The sequence below is a fragment of the Rhodnius prolixus genome, unplaced genomic scaffold, assembly GCF_049639745.1.
Source record: "Rhodnius prolixus isolate KJV_2025 unplaced genomic scaffold, Rpr scaffold_3, whole genome shotgun sequence".
Classification (NCBI taxonomy): Eukaryota; Metazoa; Arthropoda; class Insecta; order Hemiptera; family Reduviidae; genus Rhodnius; species Rhodnius prolixus.
Window position 1 is genome coordinate 24,313,463 of NW_027411603.1, and position 23,263 is coordinate 24,336,725.

At 33.7% G+C, this 23,263-nt stretch overlaps 1 protein-coding gene across 1 annotated transcript in view; it reads left to right on the forward strand.

Annotated features, from left to right (window-relative positions):
* LOC141453154 (homeotic protein antennapedia-like) overlaps positions 1-23,263 on the forward strand; it is a 1,160,806-nt gene that overhangs the window by 127,666 nt on the left and 1,009,877 nt on the right. The window lies entirely within an intron of this gene.

Consider the following 23,263-nt stretch of genomic DNA (forward strand, 5'->3'; position numbering starts at 1 on the left):
AATGGGTTCACAAACAATAAAAACGTTTTGGAAATGCATTAGTATTTCTTTAGAGTTTTGAAACCGGTGTTACAGGCACATCTTGTGTGCCATTTCTTACTGAAAGGGCGCCATAATTTTTTTTTTAAATAAGAAATTTGTTAAACTATTTTCATTTCTAAGAAACGCAAATAGAGTACTTCGGCATAGTTTCCTTTCTTGTCACTTTTCGAAATGGTTACTTGATGTATCCTCTCTGGGACATTGAGTGGAAGAGGGTGTAGTTAATCAGCATTCATCCAGTTTCTTTTAATTTGGGGGAGTCTTCTTCAGAATATCTTGGAGGACACTGGAGATGAAGGTTTTGTTGGCACAAAGAGAGAGAGAGAGAGGTGATCCCTGGCCTTCTTGGTTGTTAAACCAGAAACTTCCTTAGAGATTCTGAATGCCTGGGTTTATCATCTGGGATTGCTGCAGAATGGTTTGATCTCATGAGCTTCAATGGCTTCATTATTTTGGTTTTACAACAGAATACATCTTCAATAAGAGAACAAAACAAAGAACATGCTGATAGAGGGACTTCCGAAGCACTCATGCACAATTCTGCAATAGTAATAATCATAAAAGAATTCCCCAAAGCGAATAATAACTGTTTTTAGTGCTTCAAAATGTGTCTCTAATTTTTTAAATTGTTCTGCAATAAACTTACCAGACGGAATGAAATATAGAAGTTACTGGAGTCGCGGGTGCACAAAAGGTAGCTCTACACAAAATTGTCTCAAATCCATAGCGGAAAAATGATCGAATCCATCAATTGTTCACCGCTAAAGCAAAGCACTAATTATTATTTTTTATTTGAGTACCTAAACACTATTTAATGAAAGGATATTTAGCCGTATATTTAAGTTTACTGTGGGCTAATGATATGTAAATTTTAATATTTAACAAACAGCTTAGTGGCGAGTTGAGCTCAAGTTAAACGTACTGAGCTAGAAAAACAAACAAGTTTAACACAGAGCACATTTAATGTATTAAAAATGTGTGAAAGAATATAATGCAGAAAAGAATATTATCTATGTATTGTGTTCGAATAAATAAAATATATTGTATATTTGAATATATATTTTAAATTAAGTGTGGCCAGCAATATAACTGACGCACAAATCCAGACCCGCTGTATGAGACCACCCAAGATGTACTCCACTGATTCTATGGCAACCACAACCTCTCCGAGTAGCTCTACGTACGGAGTTATTTCATGTTTGAATCTTCTGTCTAAATGTAGATGTATGATTCTTTTCTATGAGTACAAATTGATTTGGTTGGGCCATTTATTTTAATATTAATCGAATGTTTTTTGTTTTGCACTATTCTATTATTGTTCTTCAAAAGTTATTGTAAATAGAGTACAATAAATGGAATAAATAACTCGTTAAGGAAATATTTGTGAATGTGTTGCTTAAAAAAAACAAGGTAATATTTGAACTTTAAATATTTAAATATCAAAAATTTAACAAAAAAAATAAAATAAAAAGAAAATAAAATAGATTTTTCAATGTCTATGATGATTCAGCTACAATCGGAAGATTTTTCCACCAAACATTTAGTAAAAATGTCATTTAGGAATGCAGAAAGAGAAAACATGTCAATAAGTTTCCTTCAATTCTTGAGGAAAATCCTGCCAGTTGTCACTTATCATTGGGAACTGTTTATTTTGTCTACTTTTATGCTCAAATTTACTCACATCTGTCATTTAAAGAATCTCAATTTCTTTGAATACTGTCCTTTAAGAGAGTAACTGGCCCTTTACCAATATCTGAATAAAATCGAAGAAATTGAAATTAATTTTTAAAATTATCACCAAAACAGTTTACAAATGGTTTTGAGAATTTTTGTAAAACAGTGTTGCTAAAGTTTACACTTTGTATACGACTTTGGTTTAAGTTTACCATTGTTCCCATTTCCATTGTGCAAATGTTTGACCTTGAAGCAGATAAAGTTGTCAAGTTCAATCGAATTAAAGTGAAATTAATTTCTAGCTAAAGAATGTGCGCGTTGCACAATTTATTGTGGCTGCGATGCAGGAAAGAGACCTGTTGTGGGTGTGATTGTCCATCACAAAACAGAAAGGCTACAATACCCATATTATAGATTAAAGATTATTTTATACTTCGAAGTTTCGAAAAGATAACAACTGCTTCATAAAATGGATATTGTTTTACTTTGGCTTCAATCTAACCATTTTTAAGAATATTGCGGTTTTATTCCATTTATTGAGGCAATACTAGATCATTGTGCCACGCTAGGCTATCCAACAGGCAGTTTTACTAGGCGTTGTAGCCTTTGTTTTTTTTTTTTTTTTTTTGCCTCTTGGGGCGGTAATTCGTACCCTAACTATAGTGTATTCCTCCTACAGTGAGTGGAGGCGGCCAACAAGGCCGGAGGCAGAGAGAGAGAAAGAGACAGCGAGAGAGAGTTAATGCCCGCCGGCAATACATCATGCAGTGGACAGTAGCGGGACCAATGTACACCATAGGGTACACCATGGGGCTCCAACTACTCCATGATTCATTGCTTGGTAAATACACCCCGGCCGCCGAGGCCATCACACCCCCCCATTTGTTCATTCATTTAAACACAGCATTTAAACATAACCGTAATCTCTTTTATAACATCTTCATTTTTAAGTTATTTTATTCAATTTTAATTTAAATTAATCCTAAAGAAAATAATTGCTTTTAAATTAAATCCATTTTTCTGCAATCTCAAATTAATGGGCCCAATTTTTATTCTAAATTTAGTGAAGAAAGTTCCAATTTCAATTAATATGGAGTTGATTGTTCATTCACTGTTTTATGCAGTATTACCAGGTATGCTAAATCAGTAAGTTTTCATTTTTACGTTAATCATACATACAAAATCATGCAGTATTAGATAAAATAAATAGTTAAACTGTGTGTTAATAAATATAAGCTAATCTAATTATATAGGCGCCACGGTAGCCGAGCGGTTAGAGGCGAGACTTGCTATAATTTATTGTGATAGTGGGTTCGATTCCTGGTCTAGGACTTGGATTTTATTTAATGGTTAATGTGAGAATTTAATGGTCAAGTACGTTTACAAGTCGCCTCCTTTCACGACACCTAATTTGATAGTTGGACGTAAAGCCTGCCTGAAAAAATAGGCATTACTTTACTTTTACTTTAGTAGAACTAGATATATTCTCCATGTGAACCGTCCACTCTGATCTTAAAAAAAGTATCATCTTTTTTTCCAGACCTAATCTCCGATTGAAACGGAGACGTTGGCCCTCGATTTATAGGCTTTACAGTCTAATGACTGACTAATTTGAGGGCCATTTCACACTTCTTAAGCGACAGAAAAGGATCGATTGTAATGATGAGGATCATGATGAAATATATAATTGAATCAAACCATACTCATTAGCATAGTCCGTTTTCTAAAAAATCTTTCTCTTTCTCTCTGTACTCAGGAAATCTAAAAACGGTTACCCCAGTAAAAACTTCAATAAAAAATAATCATAAAAATAATGAAACTGATTTGGAAAACAGAATTTATGACTGTACTTATTTCACTGGTTATCATCTGTGAAAAGGTAATTATTATTAGCATTTTCTATCGTAATAAATTGTGCATATTTTTTACTAAAAAGATAGTATACAAAAAAATGTAAGCAAGATAAATTTAAGCTAATTACAGCCCTACTGTCGATACATTATTATTAGAACTAAATTATTATATAGAATTATTAAATTATTTATTAGAATTAAGTAAATTAGGTTGTCTGGTGACTAGAACTGGTGTGAACAATCTCTTCTTTTCTGAAGGTCTTTGCATAAAAATTTCTAAAAAACTAAGAATATTTATCTGGTTTTAATATACAATAAACTGATATAGCACTTTTTAGGTTAGCTTTATTTTGAACAATAAAGCTTCTAAAAGCCTGAAATGGACTTTTGAATGTTTAATTGGTATGCTAAATTTTACCAAATCGTTTGATGCGTTTTTCTTTTTTTCGTGAAAACTAAAACAAAAAAATCAGAAAATTTTCAATTAAATTTTCTTCCCATTATTCTCATTTTTTTTTTTATAATGATCAATTTTTCTTTTAAATTATTTATTTCAATTTAAAGAACGTCCTGTAAAATGCCTCCTATACTCTAGATCAGCGTTTCCCAACTGGTGGTACGTGAGTTGCTGGTTGGCGGTACGCGAAAAATAATCAATAATGGCAGACATAAAAAAATTAAAGCATAAAAATATCATAGAAACGTTTTTTTCCTATAATACATAAACATTATTTTAATTATACAGTTAAGTTGTTAATATAAGGTTAGTCTGTCTCAAGATAATATACGAGAAAATATAATAGCATATTTAACAGGATTAAAATTGTCTTTCATGGAGTATTTTCCAAAACCCGAAAACTCAAATGATAATTGGATTTCAAACCCATTTCTATAAAGAAAATTTAGGAAAAGCTATATCATTATCGATAAAAGATAAAGAAAATTTAATAGAATTATCACGTGACAGAACTTAAATGATAACTATATAAAAATCTGCTTATAGAGACTGATTGTAATGAGTAAGCTCTATCCAAGCAACATTAAGTTTAATTGGTACTTACAGGTAGTTGAATGCTTAAAAGAAATTAATTTAGAAAATTTGTGCTCAAATGTAATAATCCTAAAGAAGAACTTTGTAAATTCATCAATAATTTTGAAGGGAAAAATATGTGCTCAATTTTCAATTACTTAAAAAAAGTTTTAAAACTAAGATCTCTATAAAGTTTATAAAGTGAACATGAACTTGAACTCCTTTGTAACAGATACATTGTATCTCTATACAAATAACAAAAATAATAATAATAAAATAACACACTCGGAATAACAAATTTCACGAAATACAATCATTTTTACGAAGTGGTACAATTTAGCATGATGTAGTACCAAGTGGTACGCGAGCCAAAAAAGGTTGGGAAACGCTGTTCTAGATAATGTAGTCAAATTTTTAAAAAACATTGGAATGTGCAACAAAATTTAGATGGTGCCAAGTAAATGGGATTTATTTATTTATTTATCTATTTATCTATTGGTCTTAAGATTTAGGGATTAGGGAAAGTTAGGTATTCAATTCCAACAATTAATAGGTATAATTTTTTAAAGAGTCTATTGTGCGTACAATGAGATTATATTTATTTGGAATACTAGTGGTTTATTGACATGTATCCGTATGTAAGCAAATGTAAATGCTTTAGAGTAATATAAACTTGAATGGAATCGCAAACATCCTTTGTGCTGCCAGAGCAAAATAACCGCCAGGTCTTAGTAGGGAGCAAGTCAGAACAGTTGTAAGATTCATTTGCACTGTTTTTTTTAAACGAAGAGATCTAGTCAGACTTTTTATACAATAAACCGTAGCAAAGATGATAGAACTTAAAATTGTATTATAAAGGGGATATTAAATAAAAACACAAGGTAGTTCAGTATCCATTACTATCCAAAAATTCATTTTCTTAGGTTTAACTGCTTCTTTTTTACCAAAATTTTTGAAAATACAAAAAATCTTTTAGTAAAGTTCTACCGGATTCTCCTCAAAGTTTGAATTCTAACGTTCCTTTTGGGCGATAATCAAATGTGTAGCTTAACTCCCCAGAACTCCCAAAAAATTATTTTTTTTTAGGAAAATTTCCAATAAAAGAGGTTGGCATTTCTGTAGTTGGTAGAGATATACATGGCGTTGATGGATTTTGGAAAATAATTTAATATTTTATGCTTTTGTAATTATCAAAATTAGCATACCTTCGCACGCGCAAACTATACTTAAATTTAGAAAGGGCCTTATTTGGGTGGGGCAAACTCCTCTCCTTATGAGGCACAGCGTCGAGGCTTTTAAAGTGCAAATCTGTACAAAATTTCGATTCGAATGACACTTCATTTATGAAAATCGGTTCACGTGTCGATAATTTGAAACGATTGCTATACTTCCCCTTAACAAGTGTAAGAGCAGATCGTCGCTTTATTGTTACGTAGGAGTGCCCTAAACCTTTCATCCTGCCAAATTTTATCAAAATCGGGTTAACATTTACAGAGTTATTAGTAATAATAATTTTGAGAAGGGGCCTCACATATATGGGGCTAACTCCTCCCCCATTTGATGTACAGCGTCGAGACCCTCAAAAGGCACATCTACATAAAATTCCAAATCGTATGACTTCTCATTCTCAAAAATCAGTCGGCGCGTTTAGGCGCTACTTTGTTTACAAAAAAGGTAACAACAACAACAACAACAACAACAAACAACAACCACAACAACAACAACAACAACAACAACAACAACAACAACAAGAACAAGAACAAGAACATTTTCTGAAATTGCTGTTTTTGGTCATTTTCGGCAACTTTTTTCTCAAAATCTACTTAATCTGGGTTGTTGCAAAATATTACAGTTATAAAGGAGTATTTGCCCTTTATTTTAAAGAAAATTTGGGAATTTTATCTTTTATAGTAAAAGAGAAAAAAATTGTCAAATTTGGGTGTTTTTCAACATTACGCTTTTTCGTGCAGTTTTTGACGATCAACCCTTATATTATATACAACTGTCCTACCGGACAGTTTTAATAACTACTTTAGAAATTACTAAGAATTTATTTATTTGTGTAATTAATTAAATAATTACAAATTTTACCAGATGTTGCCTAAAAATCCGTACTAACTTTTACTGCTCTAGCCCATGGCTTCTACAGGTGAACTAGTACAGGTTAGCGCCACATGTGTCTTTAATTTTCACTTGTTTTGTATGGACATGCAGTTTGGCGGGCAAGATTACTCAGTGATGATGGTATGACCAGTTTGGAGTACTCTAGTGGTGCTAAAGTGTACTAACTGTTCATTTTTAAGTCGCTACTTAGGTGACGTTTGGCTATGGTAGCGATTTCTAGCGGTTGAAATCTCTACTAATAACAGATAGCGCTGCTGCTGCTGCTTGCCGCCACAATTATCACAAAGCTCGTTGCACATCCTCTGTGTTCCATACCTCCCACTGCCACTGTACGGCCACGCCCTCAATCAGCCGACATTAAACCAGCGCCACCCTTAGCACGCCCAGCCCTTTGTACCTTTTTATACTAAACCTTTTTTTTTTTTTTTTTTCTAGCCTTATAAATTGTTTTCACTTGCTTACTTGACCCTTGTTGATACACAAACAACACTTACTTCACGCTTAGTCTCCCTCTTGAATATCATTATTAATAATTATAATATCGATCCATGAACATTAACGTTACATGCCCTTTTTGTTAGAATCAACGTAGTTATATTTTTTTTTAATAATCTCCCAAGAATCACTCTCATGACTTCATCTTTATTCAATTCAGAAGGGCTTAGATGGCAAAATTACCTATTTTCTTCGGAATGTCGACACTCTAAAAATTTTAAACCTAGTAAATTAAAAATAGCAAAAACCAAATCAATTTTTACATTAAAAAAAAGTTAAAAGGAACAAGCCTTATATTACTTATATTTAACCAATATTTCAAGACATTTGTTGAAATACAATGATATTTAAGGATAGAGAAGAGATTATTAGAGAAGGAAAATAAAATCCAGATTAGTAGTTTTCTCAGACATCCTGGCAGCATTATTTGCTTCGAAGTCATTTCTAAGCAGAGTGAACAGACCTTCTGATTGGTACCGGCACTTATTCCCTAGATGCTTGGGCATTCAGGAATAAAATAGGTAATTTGTCGACAGCCTGCTTAATCTGGGAGGTTTTCTCATGGTATCCCTAGAACAGGGATGGCGAACCTTTTTGAGACGTGGGTCAAATTCTGTTCATTTTTTTTATTTTTAGTACTAGCTCTTGGGTCACTAATACCCATTTGCACAAGAGTTAAGTTTAAAAATTTTAAACTGAATATTTTCAAAACTAAACGTCTTTAAAATTCAGTTGGCTTAACGGGTAAAACGGGACGAAACAAGCGCTGTGGAAGTCTCTTTTTTACAAACATAACTGAACAAAACCTTACAAAAGTGTGTTTTATCTGAAGAAAAATCTAAATATGGTTATTTGCTTTGGGTTGTCGATTTTTTTTAACAAGCAAAATATTAATAAAATTATACATTTTATTTGATATTTTGTATTCACTTTTGCTTTATTTCAAATACACTACAAAAGCATTTGTCGTCATTTGCGTTTTAGAACTGTAATGATCAAACTAAAGGTTATAGATAGCATTTAAATCGCTTTTGTGTAATTGCGTGATTGAAAAAAAATACAGATAGAATATAAATTATCCACACAATTAGAAAATCTAAATCAACCCCGTAAACAAACAAATGGTTGCCTAGCAATTGTGGGTCAGTGAAAAAGCTTGTGTGAGACAGTGTCTGACCGGCGGGTCACAGGTTCGCCATCACTGCCCTAGAAGAATTAGAGTCATTTAATGCTGCAGGATTGCAAACAAGGGAAAGGATGATCCAGCATGCTGGGTTCCTACGCGGGGACCCCTAATTCCGCTGCTGGACACTAGACTTTCTTTTCGTAGGAGATTCTTACTAGAGCTCACTGTCCGTCCATAAACGGTAATGAGAGAACAATATCTGGGGGCCACCAGTGCACTGAAAACACTCCGGGCGCCAATAACTTGAGATGTTTACGCGCCTTAAAGTAATTTAAAAAAAAAAAAAAAAAAAATAGAGCAATCAACAAAAACGAGGACGTCCTAATGGTCGCCAGGTTATAGGCAGACGAAAAAAATAACACTTTTAGTCACTCGCTTATCTTTACTTCGGCATTGCCCTAACAAGGCCGGAAATATTCGGATAACCGTTCGCCACTTCTTGACGAGCTGCTGCAGACCGAGCAAACGCATGCATCATCGCATGGGACTCTCACGAAGAGGAGAAGCGGTACTATATGCATCATTAAATGGAACCACCTGGAAGCCACTCTAAAAAAAGAGTTAAGCAAATTCGATTTTCATGTTCGTCTTTTTATCCCTCAAAATTTAAGTTTTCTAAATTTGAAGTAAAAGAAATAATAGCTTATTCTAAATCTTCTTATACAGGTACTCCGGCACAAAACAGGGATCTGCACAACTCCTGCATGGAATACCAAATAGATGCGTAGCCTATTAATTACTTTAGGGGCCGTACTTAAATTACGTAACGAACGCAAGGGGGGAGGGGGGTAAGGCTCGATTGTTACCATTCGTTATGGTTCGGGGGAGGGGTTTTTTAATGCTTGTACGTAATTTTTCCAATTGAATCTATAATTTTTTGGTCATTAATGGAAAAATACTAACGATATTTTTCGCGCCAAATTCTACTATAGCCAACCTTCATACTAAGTGATAATGTAATTAAATAAGTAATAAATAAAAAATATATGTTTGATTTTAATTAAATACTATGCAATGACGATATTCCATAACAAAAAATTACGTACATTTGGCTAGGGGGGAGGGGAGGTTGACATTTTGTTACGATCTGTTACATCGGGGGGGGGGAGGGATTAAAAAGCTCTTTAAATTGCGTTACGTAATTTAAGTACGGCCCCTTATCTTCTGTAAAGGAATTCTAAATGTAGCAGCATAATTCAACAATTTACCATTTCACAGTATTCATTCATTACATTGTTCTTTATCGAGTCTCAATAAATATTGAGTCCTATGCACAAATCTCCCATTTGTTTTTTATCCTTCTGTTTTTTGTGTTGATAAGCGATGCACCCTAAGACCTCAAACTATAAGATATTGAGGTGCGTACGTGACTATAAACTGATTCTATCTAGCCCAAACTGATACAGGGTCACCGCTATTGTAACCTTCCAATTTCTCACCAAAATATGATTTAAATCTGTCTTATTTTCTTTATTAAATAAACGCCATTAAAAATTAATGATAAAAAAAGGTAATATAATCTACCAGTAGGCACAGAATTCACTCGACACATTTATCAAAATTATATTATTAATTTACAATTAAATTATAATAAAACCATTAAGGCATATTATTCTATTAAATATTGACTAATTGATTCAGGTTGATTGATTTTGACCCTGTAAATATTATATCAAATGTTTACGAGAATATAAATTGAAAACAAAAAAATAAATAAGAGATGAACATTTTGTAAGGAGAGAAAGATTAGCAAAAAACAAAAATAAAAAAGTTTAAAAAATATTAAACTTGTTGAGATGGAGAATTGTCTAAATAAGGGAATGATCTCATACTATAGATTCAATGGAGATTCATTTATGATTTATTTTTTAGTAATTTAGAAATTAAAAAATGATTTGTTTTTTTGCTGAATCAATCGAAAAGTCTGGTGGGGATACGACTATCTCGAACTGCAATTTGTGATTAAATTTTTTTATTGAGAATTACAATTTGCAAACAAAAGAAAACGCTAAAAACCTCAAAATGCATTCAGTAATGAGCCTCTTCAATCTAACAGATTTTGTTTAAATTTAGAATTTTTTTTTTTAAAAAAATATTGAACTATGTGTGAAAAATACACCATTACCCTTAAATGATATTCACAAGGTACATTAAATCGTCTACTTCTCCAGAACTATCTCAATTCCTGGCGTAAAGTTCGAGAGATCTACATGCATGAAATGAGCCAAAGAAGTTGCAGCCGTTTTATAGAAAATCTGTACAACTTAACATTCGATTTAGTAAGGGAGGCTTTTCAGTTGGCTAATTTTATCCAAACACTTCTTTGCGAGGTTTTGTTGTGCTGCCCGCTGGGTTCCAGAAAAAAAAAAAGGAGTTACTTGCAGGTTTTGCAAGGGAATTTTCTAGCGCTGGTGGAGTTCGCTTGTTAATACGCTCACTTACTGTAGCCGGTCTGAGATTTATAAGAAATTGTATTATTTATATAACAACAATGTATTCAACAACGAATGTTTTCGATTAACGAATTTTCGTTGAGCTTTTCTTATGAAAGTCTTTTGCAAATCCAAAATTTGAACTCACACGATTAGTACACACATTTGTTATTCATCCCTAATTCTCAACCGGAAGGATACCGAAATAAAAACTATTTCCCCACTCTTTGAGGAGTCCATATCCGGTATTTCAGTCAAAAAATTCATTTCCTAGAATCTTTTTTTTGTTTTCTTTTTTTTGGCATTGGCTTTCGCCATACAGCCAGCATCGTCTAGGTGCTTATCACTAGAATATCACTCGCTCTCCATTCTTACTTATAAATACATTCGCTTCACACATTCATCCCTCTACTATATGCAACTATTTACGTAAACCTTACAACTAATGGATGGATCAGTACTCTAAATTCCTGCCATCCTTATAGCTTAACCGAAATTAAAATCACGTAATCCTTCTCTAATCATTTTCTTGCATTCATTCTATAACTTTTAAATACATTCATATTTCATTGCTAGCTCTGCTACAGATTTAAGCACACAGATGTTGGTGGAGAATATTATGTCTTCGTAGCGAAATGGTGCATCTAAATACCTGTATATGTCGTCAAACATTCGTTTCCTTTCTACCACATAACGTGGACATATCATTATTATACGAGTACCTTTGAAATCCTCCTCCTCATTGCAATCTACGCAAAGAGTAGAGGACCTTTTGTTGATCCTGTGTAGATACGATCCGCACACCTCGTGGTTCGCTCTCAGCCTGCATATTGTCGTAACAGCCCATTTATTAGTGACAGTTCCCTTAAACCATGGTTTTCTAGGTAACTGATCTACCATAGTTTTATAGAATCTTCCTTTATTACCATTACTGTAATCTGTCTGCCATTTTTGTAGTGCTGCTTTTGCAATTATACACTTGATATCGGTGTGTGGTAATTTATAATTAGCCATTTCCCCACTATTCCTAGGATAGAAATAAGAAAAATCATTCTATTTCAATGAGATGTTCACTATTTGCATTTAAAAAGAATTTTATCCAAATTTCAGCTTCTACTTTCTCCCTTTATATTTTTACATAATTATATTTATACCACCACTTATACATACAGAGCTTTACTGTACTGTAACCTCACTTTCACATTATAAGCTAAATTAAATATTAATTAGATAACAACATAATTATGTAATTAGACGACTCAAATCACAAATGTCTCATTTTGGAGGTAGGAAATAAAACATTCATATAAACTATGGTGACTTAATAACAAAATTTAAAAAGTCCAAGTCTTTATTTGAATATATATTCATGATTGAAAGAATGGTAGAAAGTGGGTTGTTAATTTAATGAATCATTAGAATAAGGAAGGTGTGCCAGTGTGGAGTTCATTTGAATTGAATCGAATGGTTGTCACACATGCATGTGTAGAACCAGTGGGAACAGTTGTTGCTGGAGAATTCCAGTGTTCTGTAAATGTCTCCTTAACTTGTTGAGATGGTGGAATGAAGTTGTGCTGCTAAGTTTATAAGATGGTTGTGTAGAGTCTAGTGAATGGATTGTGTAAACGCCTCGGCCTTTGCGTAGAACTAGTCTGCAGCTGATATATATTCTATTGCCTGCACTCTACATTGTAGCTCTATTCGCCTCTTTCAATTTTAGCTTCTTGCCCTTTTTTAGCACTAAAAGGATGAGGCTAGATTAGTGAGAGTCTAAAAGGATAGGTGACAAAGGATTTACTTAATTTAGCCATTTTTTTGAAAGGATAAAGGAGTTCTTGAATTAATAGAGGAGTCTTCTCGAAGAGAATGGGCATCCTGGGTGTACCGTGTTAAGATACTGGACATTCGTCTCTTCTTTCAAATTCTTCTGATAAGATTAGTGGGATAGGAAAGCTGAACCTTGGATACTTCTATTGATGTAGCTCAAAAGATGTCCAGTTTAAAGAAAGAGCTACTAATATTACCGAGAAAAACTGTGGGAAAAACTTTACAGGAAATCTGGTTATTTTAAGAAAAATTATATAGATATCAAAAAAATGGCTGAAGGTCCTCTTTTTGTCAGTCAATAAACACTCCGATGAAGTGAATTCGAAGGATATCCTTCTCTATTATGCAATCAGATGATCGCGAGGGCTGTTGATGCTTCAGCCTTCAGAGAAGAGTAGTTGGAGACAGATTGTTTAAGTGCAGGTTGTAGTGTTGCATCAGTTTGGAAAGAAATTTGGTGTAACTGGATTGGAGCTAGATCAAATATAAACGAAATTATCAGCTCATTATTTTTAGTTTGATTATTAACGTAAAAAGGTTCGTTAAAGATTATACAGAGTTTGGATTGAATTGTTTACGGTCAAGATTGGAGCGCTTAACGATTTTGAACAGTCCAGTTCGGGTGACCCGGACTTTGTGGAGTTGCTTTACGTTCGTTAGAGTCCAATCATCGTTTGACGGAGTTGTCTTTTGATCAATCAGTTACTAAGTTAAGTTCATGTCGCTTGAGTCCGAGTGTAGCATTCCAGGTGAGGCATTTGTCGAGATACAGTCCACGATATTACACTTTTTCTACCTGACGAATAGAAGTGTGAATTCAGCAAGATTAGACCAGGTTAAGGTTAAAGGTTTTAGGATTGCCACTCATTGATCTTTATTTGCCATTTTCGAAAGCAGATTCTGAGACATGAAGATGAGACTGAATGGACTGAATTACTGTTCCTAAATTATAGAGGATAGGATAGCCGTATTGTCAGCATGTGAAGAAATAGAAGTTTAGGAATGGAGAAGAAGATCAGCCGTTTACAGGGTGTAGATGAAAAAAGGGAAAATACACCCTTTAAGAAACGTTTTCTAGGAGTACATGAATAGTGGAGGAATAATAGCCTTGGCTAACTTGGAAGAAGCAACCCTGATGGAGTATGACAGGTTTTTGGGGAAAAGTAGATGTGGCTCTAAAATTTTGGTTTTACCCTGCAATTAATCCCCGAAAATTATCTGTTGTTATCAAATTTATATGAAATTAATGCAGTTACCCATTAATTAAACAAAAACAAACAAAAAATCGAATGCACTACATCTTTTTACGTGAGGCAAGAGAAAGTAGTGCATCGTAAATTCAACTTTAAATTCCGTTAAAGAAACAATAAAACACTGTGTATTGTCGTAATAAATTCAGCCCTAGATAGCTTAGAATTTATAACAAAGATTTGATCACAAATCACATTTAAACAATGCAACCAACTTAAATAATTTTTGAAATAACAAACGGGAGTAATATTGGCAAGTCTGTTGCTGTTTTTCTGGCTTCCACAATTAGAATTAGTAATAAATATCCATTCTTCTTGTTTCTAAAAACATATTGCTTTCTTTGACTATCATTTCCTAAAATTCTTTAAATATATTATTTATTACTTTTTATAATGTTTTTAACACTTACCAACCGCATGTTATTCTCTTGAAATCAGTTCAAAGTATAGTTTGTTCAAAACAAAAATGGCGGAAATTTCCCTGATAAGACTGTATGACGCATGATATATGTTTCAATTTTGATAATCATATTACGTTTTAATTCAAGCAAATTACACAATGTTTGATTTGGCAGACGAGAATGTAGTATAACACCAGTGTTTAAACTTCTCTTCAAAATTAATTTATACTTGGCACAAACACTAATTTTTTTTTGTATTAAAAAAAAGTTGATTGAGTTAACAATTTTTCAAATTCAAAAAAGTCAAATTTTTTAACATTTTTTATAAGTTTTATAGAAATTGATTTTTCTTATTTCATAAATAATATATTTATTTCAATTGGACTAGAAATGGAAGGTAAATGAAGGCTTATACTGAATAGCAAATACTGTTTTAAGACTCAAAATAAAACTGAGTTCCTTAAAAGATCGTACAAAAATGGCAGTAAATTACTTGTTGGTAAATTTTGTAAGTGCCAGAGATCAGTTTTTTGTAATACAGGTTCAGTTTTCAGTCTACTCTGGTTTTATTAAAAAATACTTTTTAGTAAAGATTAAAATAATTAATAAAATTACCACATTTTTGTTTAGGAACCTTTAAATCGTATTTGTTTGTTGGTATTGTAAAAGGAAGCTGGGTCTATGAATTTGAAAAGCTTAAATTTTAGAATTGCATCCTGTCTAAGTATTATTAAATTTCCTTGTAAAAAACCCCTGGTTCCAAATTTTTTACTGAAATATAAAATTTATGAAAAATAACTATCAAAAAATGGTAAAATATACGTGTACTTTAAATGGTTAAAAATTAAACTTTAAATATATTTTCTTGTGTTAAAAATCTTATCTGAAGAGAAATGAGGTTTTTATCAGCTAAATAAATAGGAGAGCAAAAAATAGACTCCGGACGGTGCTCTCTTCACAGCTGAGACTGTGATTGATGTCCCACTTAGCTCTGTGGAGGCTGGAAATCCTACGTTACTCCCACACGTCTGCCACGAACACACTTGTATTTATTAGGGAAGAACAATTTCTAACTTAGGACCTAACTAATGCAAATGTATTACTAGTTCAGTCCGCTAGAATTTAGAAACTAACCACTAGACAGCATAGGCATTCATGTATCCATTTCTAGTCCAATTGAAATGAATATATTAAAGAAATAAAAACAATCAATAACCTTAAATGTTCGTTTAAATAAGACTTAAGGCACACGCCGTCTTTTCTGGGTCAAATTTGCTTCCCCTTTAAGTTTTCCTTTGTGAGTTTAATAAAACAAAACACTGGACTCTGTATCCGCAATTTCCCAGTGGAAATCACTTTGTGTCCATTTCCCAAATAATTTATTACTTCACACATGGAACATTTTGATTTAGAAAGAGTGGGGACTGTAGCTCTGTACTCTGTGTCATGTTCTAAATTTAATTTAAAATTGTGTACGCTGTATATTTAATTTTCTTTCAGAATTTCATATTTTTAGGGAAATTTCAGAAAAACAAATTGATGAATTTAAAAAAAATAAAATCCAAGCTCCCGTTGCTTACTAGAAACACACAAATACACAGAGAACTCGACATTCAAGGCCATTTACACTCACATGACCAATCTAACAGACAAATAGGATGAAAAAATAAATGCTAGTTTCAGTCATGATACATTTATTCTGCCGAGCTTTCGACCTAGGGACTAGGTCATCTTCAGGGCTAGTTTACAGTCCATGAACAGACAAGACAGAAGACACACCAACCCTGTAATGTAAAATATTACTTTGTAAACTAGCCTTGAAGATGACCTAGTCCCTAGGTCGAAAGCTCGGCAGAATAAATGTATCATGACTGAAACTAGCATTTATTTTTTCATCCTAATGAAACTATGAATCAGTCACCAAAAAATAATAAACAGCAAATAACAGACAAACTTCTTCCTCACTCTGTAACACACTGCCATCCATATCTGACCGGACCTACAGCTTCAACAAGACTGAAACCAAGACTGTAGCAAGATCTACTAAGAACTGAATTTCATGTACAGTACATTATAATTTTAAAGAAAATTTGGGAATTTTAAGTTTTATATAAAAAGAGGGAAAAAATTGTCAAATTTGTGTTTTTTCAACGTTTCGCTTTTTCGTGCAGTTTTTGACTATCAACCCTTGTACAACTGTCCTACCGGACAGTTAAACTTCAAAAATTTTGGTCATATTTATAATTTCAAACTTATACATTTTGTAACTATTTTATTCTAAAATTTAACTTCAATGGAAAAAAATTCTTAAAATAGAAAAAGGAAAAAGGAAAAGTGCCCCAAAAACTCTTTTTCCTATTTAGAAAAATTTTAAAAATAAAAACTCTATTTCTATGTTTCCAAAATAAAGTTACAAACAATATTTTTAAGTGAAAAACCAAAACCATCACAATCAAATACATATATTTTCACTTACTAGTAGACTAAGAGGTAATCATAGCCTCGGTAATCGTTTTCATAACTGCATCTCGTGACTTTCATTAAATCCCTTTAATTTGCAATCTCCAAAATTCCTAGTATTTCTTTGTGTAATTTGTATCATATTGATTTGGCTTATCAACGATAACATAAAACCTCAACCTTGTTCTTAAACCTCCAAAAAATCAAATATCATGGACAATGTGGACAAATAAAAAATTATTTAGGCACCTTTCGTAATGATGAGTTTTGCGTTTAATGAATTTTTTTCAAACGATCAACTAATCAACGATCAAATAATTAGAATCAACTAATTTCAAATTATAGCTAATTAAAGGTTATTCACATTATCGATCAATAAAATAAAACAAGTATGGAAGCCATAATGGTTCAACAGGTCCAATATTAGCACTGTGGTGTTGAGTTAAACAATAATAAAATTTAAAAACAAAAATGATTTAATGATGAATTTGAATTATTGACCAATTAATTGTGAAGCGTGCAGGCTAATTACAGTAATTATATTTCATGAACACACTGCTCACTAGAATTATTGATGAGTTGCGCTACCAATCATTATTATGAGAGAAGTTAAATTTATATTTCTCTTTGAAAGGTATTAATCGTTTCTGTTTATGTTCTTTATTAATTGCTGTTAAATAGCGGACAGTAGCTTGGATAGCTGTTAAATTTTGCCACCTATGTGAGTGTGATAAAGTGACGTTGTTGGCTCAAAAGATTTTGATGTGTACCAACCGAAATAACCATTTTTTGCTTTTGTTTGTTTGTTTTAGCCAATTAAAAACTAAATTGTTGCCCACTGCGTAACTATTTTTCGTTTCAATTTGAAAATCACTCCTTTTCTCGAATAACTAATTTTCTTCTGAAAAGTGAAAGGAAATAGAGATGCCGTTATTTGGAAAATCATAAAAAATAAATTAATTCATACTTTTTGTTAAACTCTTGCCACTTAATTTGACGAGTATTAAGTTCCTATAGATCAGATCTATATTAACGATAAGGGTTGATAATGCCTTCTTATTAGTTGCCTCTTTAAACTGTAAATTAAGTGAAGCAAACAAACTTACTAATACAGAGCTTTCTGTAGCAGTTTCTCGATTCACGATAAGAAGAAGTAGCAAAATGAGAATTGATACTCAAAACTGAGAATATCAGTTAGCAAGCTGACGTTCATTAGACTGTATCATTAGAAAAGGATGGATTATTAACAACCAATGCAGACAAGATTTCTTCTTAAGCCCAGCCAAGTTAACTGAACCAACAAAGAGAATCGACACAGGAATCGTCCAAACTGACAGAAAGACTATAGCATTTCGAATTCATCGATTACAGAAATGTAATTAAGAGACAGTGTCACATCCGAACAAAATCATTCACCGGACATCCTTGGCCACAGATGAACGTAAACTATCCATGTCTGTCTTCTAAGTAGGCCGTGACATTCGAGACAAGCACACCATGGCTATCGCTTCATTCCAAAAATCTACTACCATTTACATTTAATATCTCATCGCTTGACCGTACGAGGTGTGGCTATTAAATAACGAGACTATTGCTGTAAAACATTTTATTTTAAATTTATACATATTTAGTTATTATCACCTTCAATATACACCCCTCCCCTATCCCTACAACGCTCCATGCGAATTTACCATTGTTCGAAACAGTGCTGAAAGTCTTTTTCTGTCAGCTCCTGCATGACGCGAGCCGCTTTTTCTTTCACAGCTTCAACGGACTGAAATCGTGTCCCTTTTAATGCAGATTTGACTTTGGGGGAACAGATAAAAGACACATGGGGCCAAGTCAGGCGAATAAGGCGGATGGCCTAAAACTGGGATGTGATACATGGCTAGAAACGTCTTGACAGTCAATGCAGTGTCAGCCGGCGCGTTGCATGACTTGTTCTTCCACAAATCGGGTCGTTTTTTCCTTACTCTTTCACGGAGTTAAGCAAGCACCTCGCGGTAGTAATGTTGATTAATTATAATCGATATTTTCATCCGTTTTGGACGTGAAAGGGCGACCCAGGCGGTCATCATCTCCGACGTCTTCTTGGCTATCTTGGAAACGCTTGAACCTCTCAAAAACTTGCGCACATCATAAACATTCATCGCCATAAACTTCTTTTAATAAAAGATTAGTTTCAGTAGCGGTTCACCAAGTTTCATGTGAAATTTCAGGACAATTCGTTGCTCTACTAATGTGTAGTATCATGTTTTCGGCAAAACGAAACTAACATCTCTCTTACACAAACGACGGTTCTGGTCTGACAGATTTCTCTACAAACACGTGAGACGCTGCAATCGAAAGTGAAGGCTTTACGCTGCACAGCTGAGTAAGGATTTGGCGCATGCATAACATAGTTCTTCTGTAGCAGCATCAATCTCGTTATTTAATAGCCACACCTCGTATAACTAATAAATAAATAACTATTACGTGATTCTAAAGTCAAAATGAAATTTTAATAATAAAATTTCTATAAATAATTGTTGGTCAATAATTTAAAGGAAAAAAATAAATAAATAAAAGTAAATAGATTCACTTAAAAGATGTGAAAAACACAACCATCTTAAAGCTTAAACTAGTGCCAGCGTAATGAAGTTAAACTAAGATAAGTCACACCTGAAGACAATAGACACGTACCTGGAACGTGCATTTTCCACATCGAAACAGTTCTGGTTTTGAATTGTTTGATAATTTATGTAAACTAACCGTGCTTCCAATTCTCTTAGTTTCATACAGTTAGGTAGTGTTTTATCTGAATGTTATCTTAACTATTCTCCGTTGATTATCTTTACCAATACGTGCTGCAATTGCGCTCTCAAGAAATACATTACGCGCAATAAACTAATATCGTCTTTCTAGAAAACAGTGATTGCTTTATTTTTCTTGCGGAGGATCAGTTTTTGTTTTAATTGGTTTAAAAAATCATGTTTGAGAATTTTTTCAGTTTAAAAAATGGACAAATGCTAAAGTATTTAAGGATTACTAATCTATCTTAGAGAACGAAACGGAGCCTAAAGTGCGAAGGGGATTGAATTTATTACATTTCTTCATCTTTTTATTGAAATTTAAAACTGCAGGATCTACTGCTCTTGCAACAAGTAAATGCAGTAATTGATACAATAACATGTGAGGAGTTACCGCCCATTGATGGCACTCCAATGAATCAATTATTGGGCTGCATCTCCAAGTAAATCGTGGGGCCATCGCCGTTTTAATCGATGGTTCGGATTGTCAGGAAGAGTAATAGATGAAAGCTGGCCAATTTGTGGATGTTTCTTATAAATAAATTTAAAACGATGCGTACATAAATAAAAATAATAAAAAATTGTGCGGAAAGATAAGAGTAAAACGTCCTGTATCGGGCGGAGATTTGGTCTTGAATAAAATCTATTTTTAGATCAGTGTGAATGGTGCTAGAATTTGAAACTGTACTGTTTGGAGTCGGTAGATGTTGGAATGCTTGGCTGAACCCCATAATTCTAGTCCATATGTCCAAATCGGTTTCAGTACCGTATATAAAGTACTTTGTTCTTTAGCGTCAATAGTGATTGGCTGAGGATTATTGCCAGCTTTGAATTTATTTCCCTTGAGAATAATATTTGCTAATCTTTCCTGATAGTTTTGAGCCCTACTGAGAGAGAAAGTATTGCATCAGGGTACAAATTTTCGAAATTTCAACTATCTGGAAAGTGCATGATTTTATAATGTAAAATTAGGTTCAGAGAATGATTGGGCGTGATTTGGTGAGGATTGAAAATAAATTTAATAACTCAAAAGAAAAAGTAGCAGGACTCTCAAATTGGATATCTTGAGCGGATTTCTGCTTGGTATTAGTCAAAGAAGTATCGGCGTTTCTGTTGTTTCAATACATGAAGAGTTGATTGAATACCTGTTGGCCGAAATTTAATCTCGCGTTCTTCTCAAAATAAAATGATAAAATATTTCTGAACTAAAAATTAGCTATGTTAGGGGAACAAATGACAATTTTATTCAAGCTCGCTTAACGCCCGCCTACCAAATTAAAATGAGCTATAACACCGCCATTATATGAAGCTTTTCTTGTCGAATAAATCATGGTGCCCCTTTATTTCAAATAAACCAGCCGTTTGAAATTAATTAACAGCATGCAATGGTGCGTCTCAAGTTACATTGTGGAGGAAGACGTGGTATTACCTCCGCTGTTTTGTTACAGGAGTGGATTTTAGTTAGAATATGAAGGGCTAGAGGTAGGTTGTACCCTACCTATTGTAGTGTAATTAAGGGTAATCGTCCATCAGTTGATCTTCTTGCTTTACAAGTTGCCATAGTTACCGTACAGCACTTGCGGTACAACATTCGCTGGTATTAACGTTAATGTAGCACAACTTGGGCCGTCTTAAGTAGTCACGCCCTTTTCAATGGAACACCACTAAATGAAAAAATAAAGGAAGTTAGCATTGCTTTTTACAGCATCCAAAACAGCCTTCGTCTTCTTCTAGTACCACAGCTTACATCTTCTGAGAACACTGTATAGAGGTGTTAACAGCTACCTTCAGAATGCTCTTTTTTATTTCTCGCCGTTACACCTCGTTGATCTCAACAGTAGTAAAATGGCTGGCACTAGACTGAAAATACTTTGGTCGAATATATTTCTGTATTTGATGGTGAAGTGGGGAGAGGGATTTGAGATAGTGTTGACTGGATGCTCGTTGGCTAACTCCAACCTAGAAATAAAACGAGAAAGAGGGCGAAATGATAAAAGTGAGTGGAAAGGATGAAACCGCACGCAAGGGTGGATGGTGGATGGTGGAGAGGACAGAACAAAAAAAAAAATTTACCTTGCCAAAAATTTTCCCGAACTGGCAACGACCACCGACCAAACTCACCGCAGCTCCGGAGTAGTGAATTTATGTCGGCAATATATCAGGCCGTGGTGAAAACAAGTAGAGAAGTGTGTTTTAAGTATGGAGGCGGAAATAGTGTGCTGAATTTTTAGCGTGCGAACAGGAAGTCAAGCGCTGTAAGAATCATACCATTTTTACTATTATTGCAAAAGAGAAAACGGAAGTATTAGCGACAAAAGGAAAACAATAATCTAACTCACATATGCGCGTGCACTTAGAGAAGCTGCTTGTTTCCATTCTGGTGGTTTGTTCATATTTACGACTTCTGGTGCATATTTATGTAAAATTATTTGCTTTATTAGGGCTGAAAGATAAGATTAAATAAAAAAATTAATGTTAGTATTGACTCGCCTTTCTGTAACAATTCTTTAATCTCTATTTAATTCACAACTGCCTATTGGCAACAAGTAAATCAGATTACAGTACATAAATAAACTTGGCTGGAAAGATTTGAATGAGGGCCATCCAACGATAACCGTCATGAGTCGAAGATGCAAGTTGAAGTGAATTCGAAGGATGCCCCATTTCTATGATGCAATCAGATGATCGCTTTGGCCTTCGACGCTTCAATCTTCGGCGTGGATTCAAGGGAAGAGTAGTTTGGGATAAATTGCTTTTTTTTTGCCTTTTTTTGGCATTGGCTTTTGTCATTTAGCCAGCATCGTCTGTGAATACAGCCAGCATCGTCTAGGTGCTTATCACTAGAATATTACTCACTCTCCATTCTTACTTATAAATACATTCGCTTCACACATTTATCCCTCTACTACGATATATGCAACTATTTACATAAACTACAGCTAATGGATGGATCAGTACTCTATATTCCTGCCATCCTTATAGCTTAACCGAAATTAAAATCACCGTAATCCTTCTCTAATCATTTTCTTACATTCATTCTATAACTTTTAAATACATTCATATTTCATTGTTAGCTCTGCTACAGATTTAAGCACATAGGTGTTGGTGGAGAATATTATGTCTTCATAGCGAAATGGTGCATCTATCGTAAATACCTGTACGTATATGTCGTCAAACATTCGTTTCCTTTCTACCACATAACGTGGACATATCATTATTATATGTTTGAAATCCTCCTCCTTATTGCAATCTACGCAAAGAGGAGAGGACCTTTTGTTGATCCTGTGAAGATACGAACCGCACACAGCGTGGTTCGCTCTCAGTTCTGCTTATTGTCTGTAACAACCCATTTATTAGTGACAGTTCCCTTAAACCATGGTTGTCTAGGTAACTGATCTGCCATAGTTTTATTACCATTACGTTGTTTATGTTCGTTTATGAGCGGGTTGAAGTGTTGGGAAAGTTTGGAATGAAATTTGGTATAACGGGATTTGGCTAGGTCAAGGGCAAAAGGGATTTTTAGATGTGTGGATAGTACGATTGCTTAGGTATAAGGGAGTGTTAATGATTAGGGATTGGATACGGCTGAGATTACAATAAAAACAAATTCAGTTCTTACAATTCAAAAAAGAAAAAAAAAGTAAGACGCCACAGGAGCCGAGTGATTAGATTCAAGAACCGAGTAGCTATGATACAATGT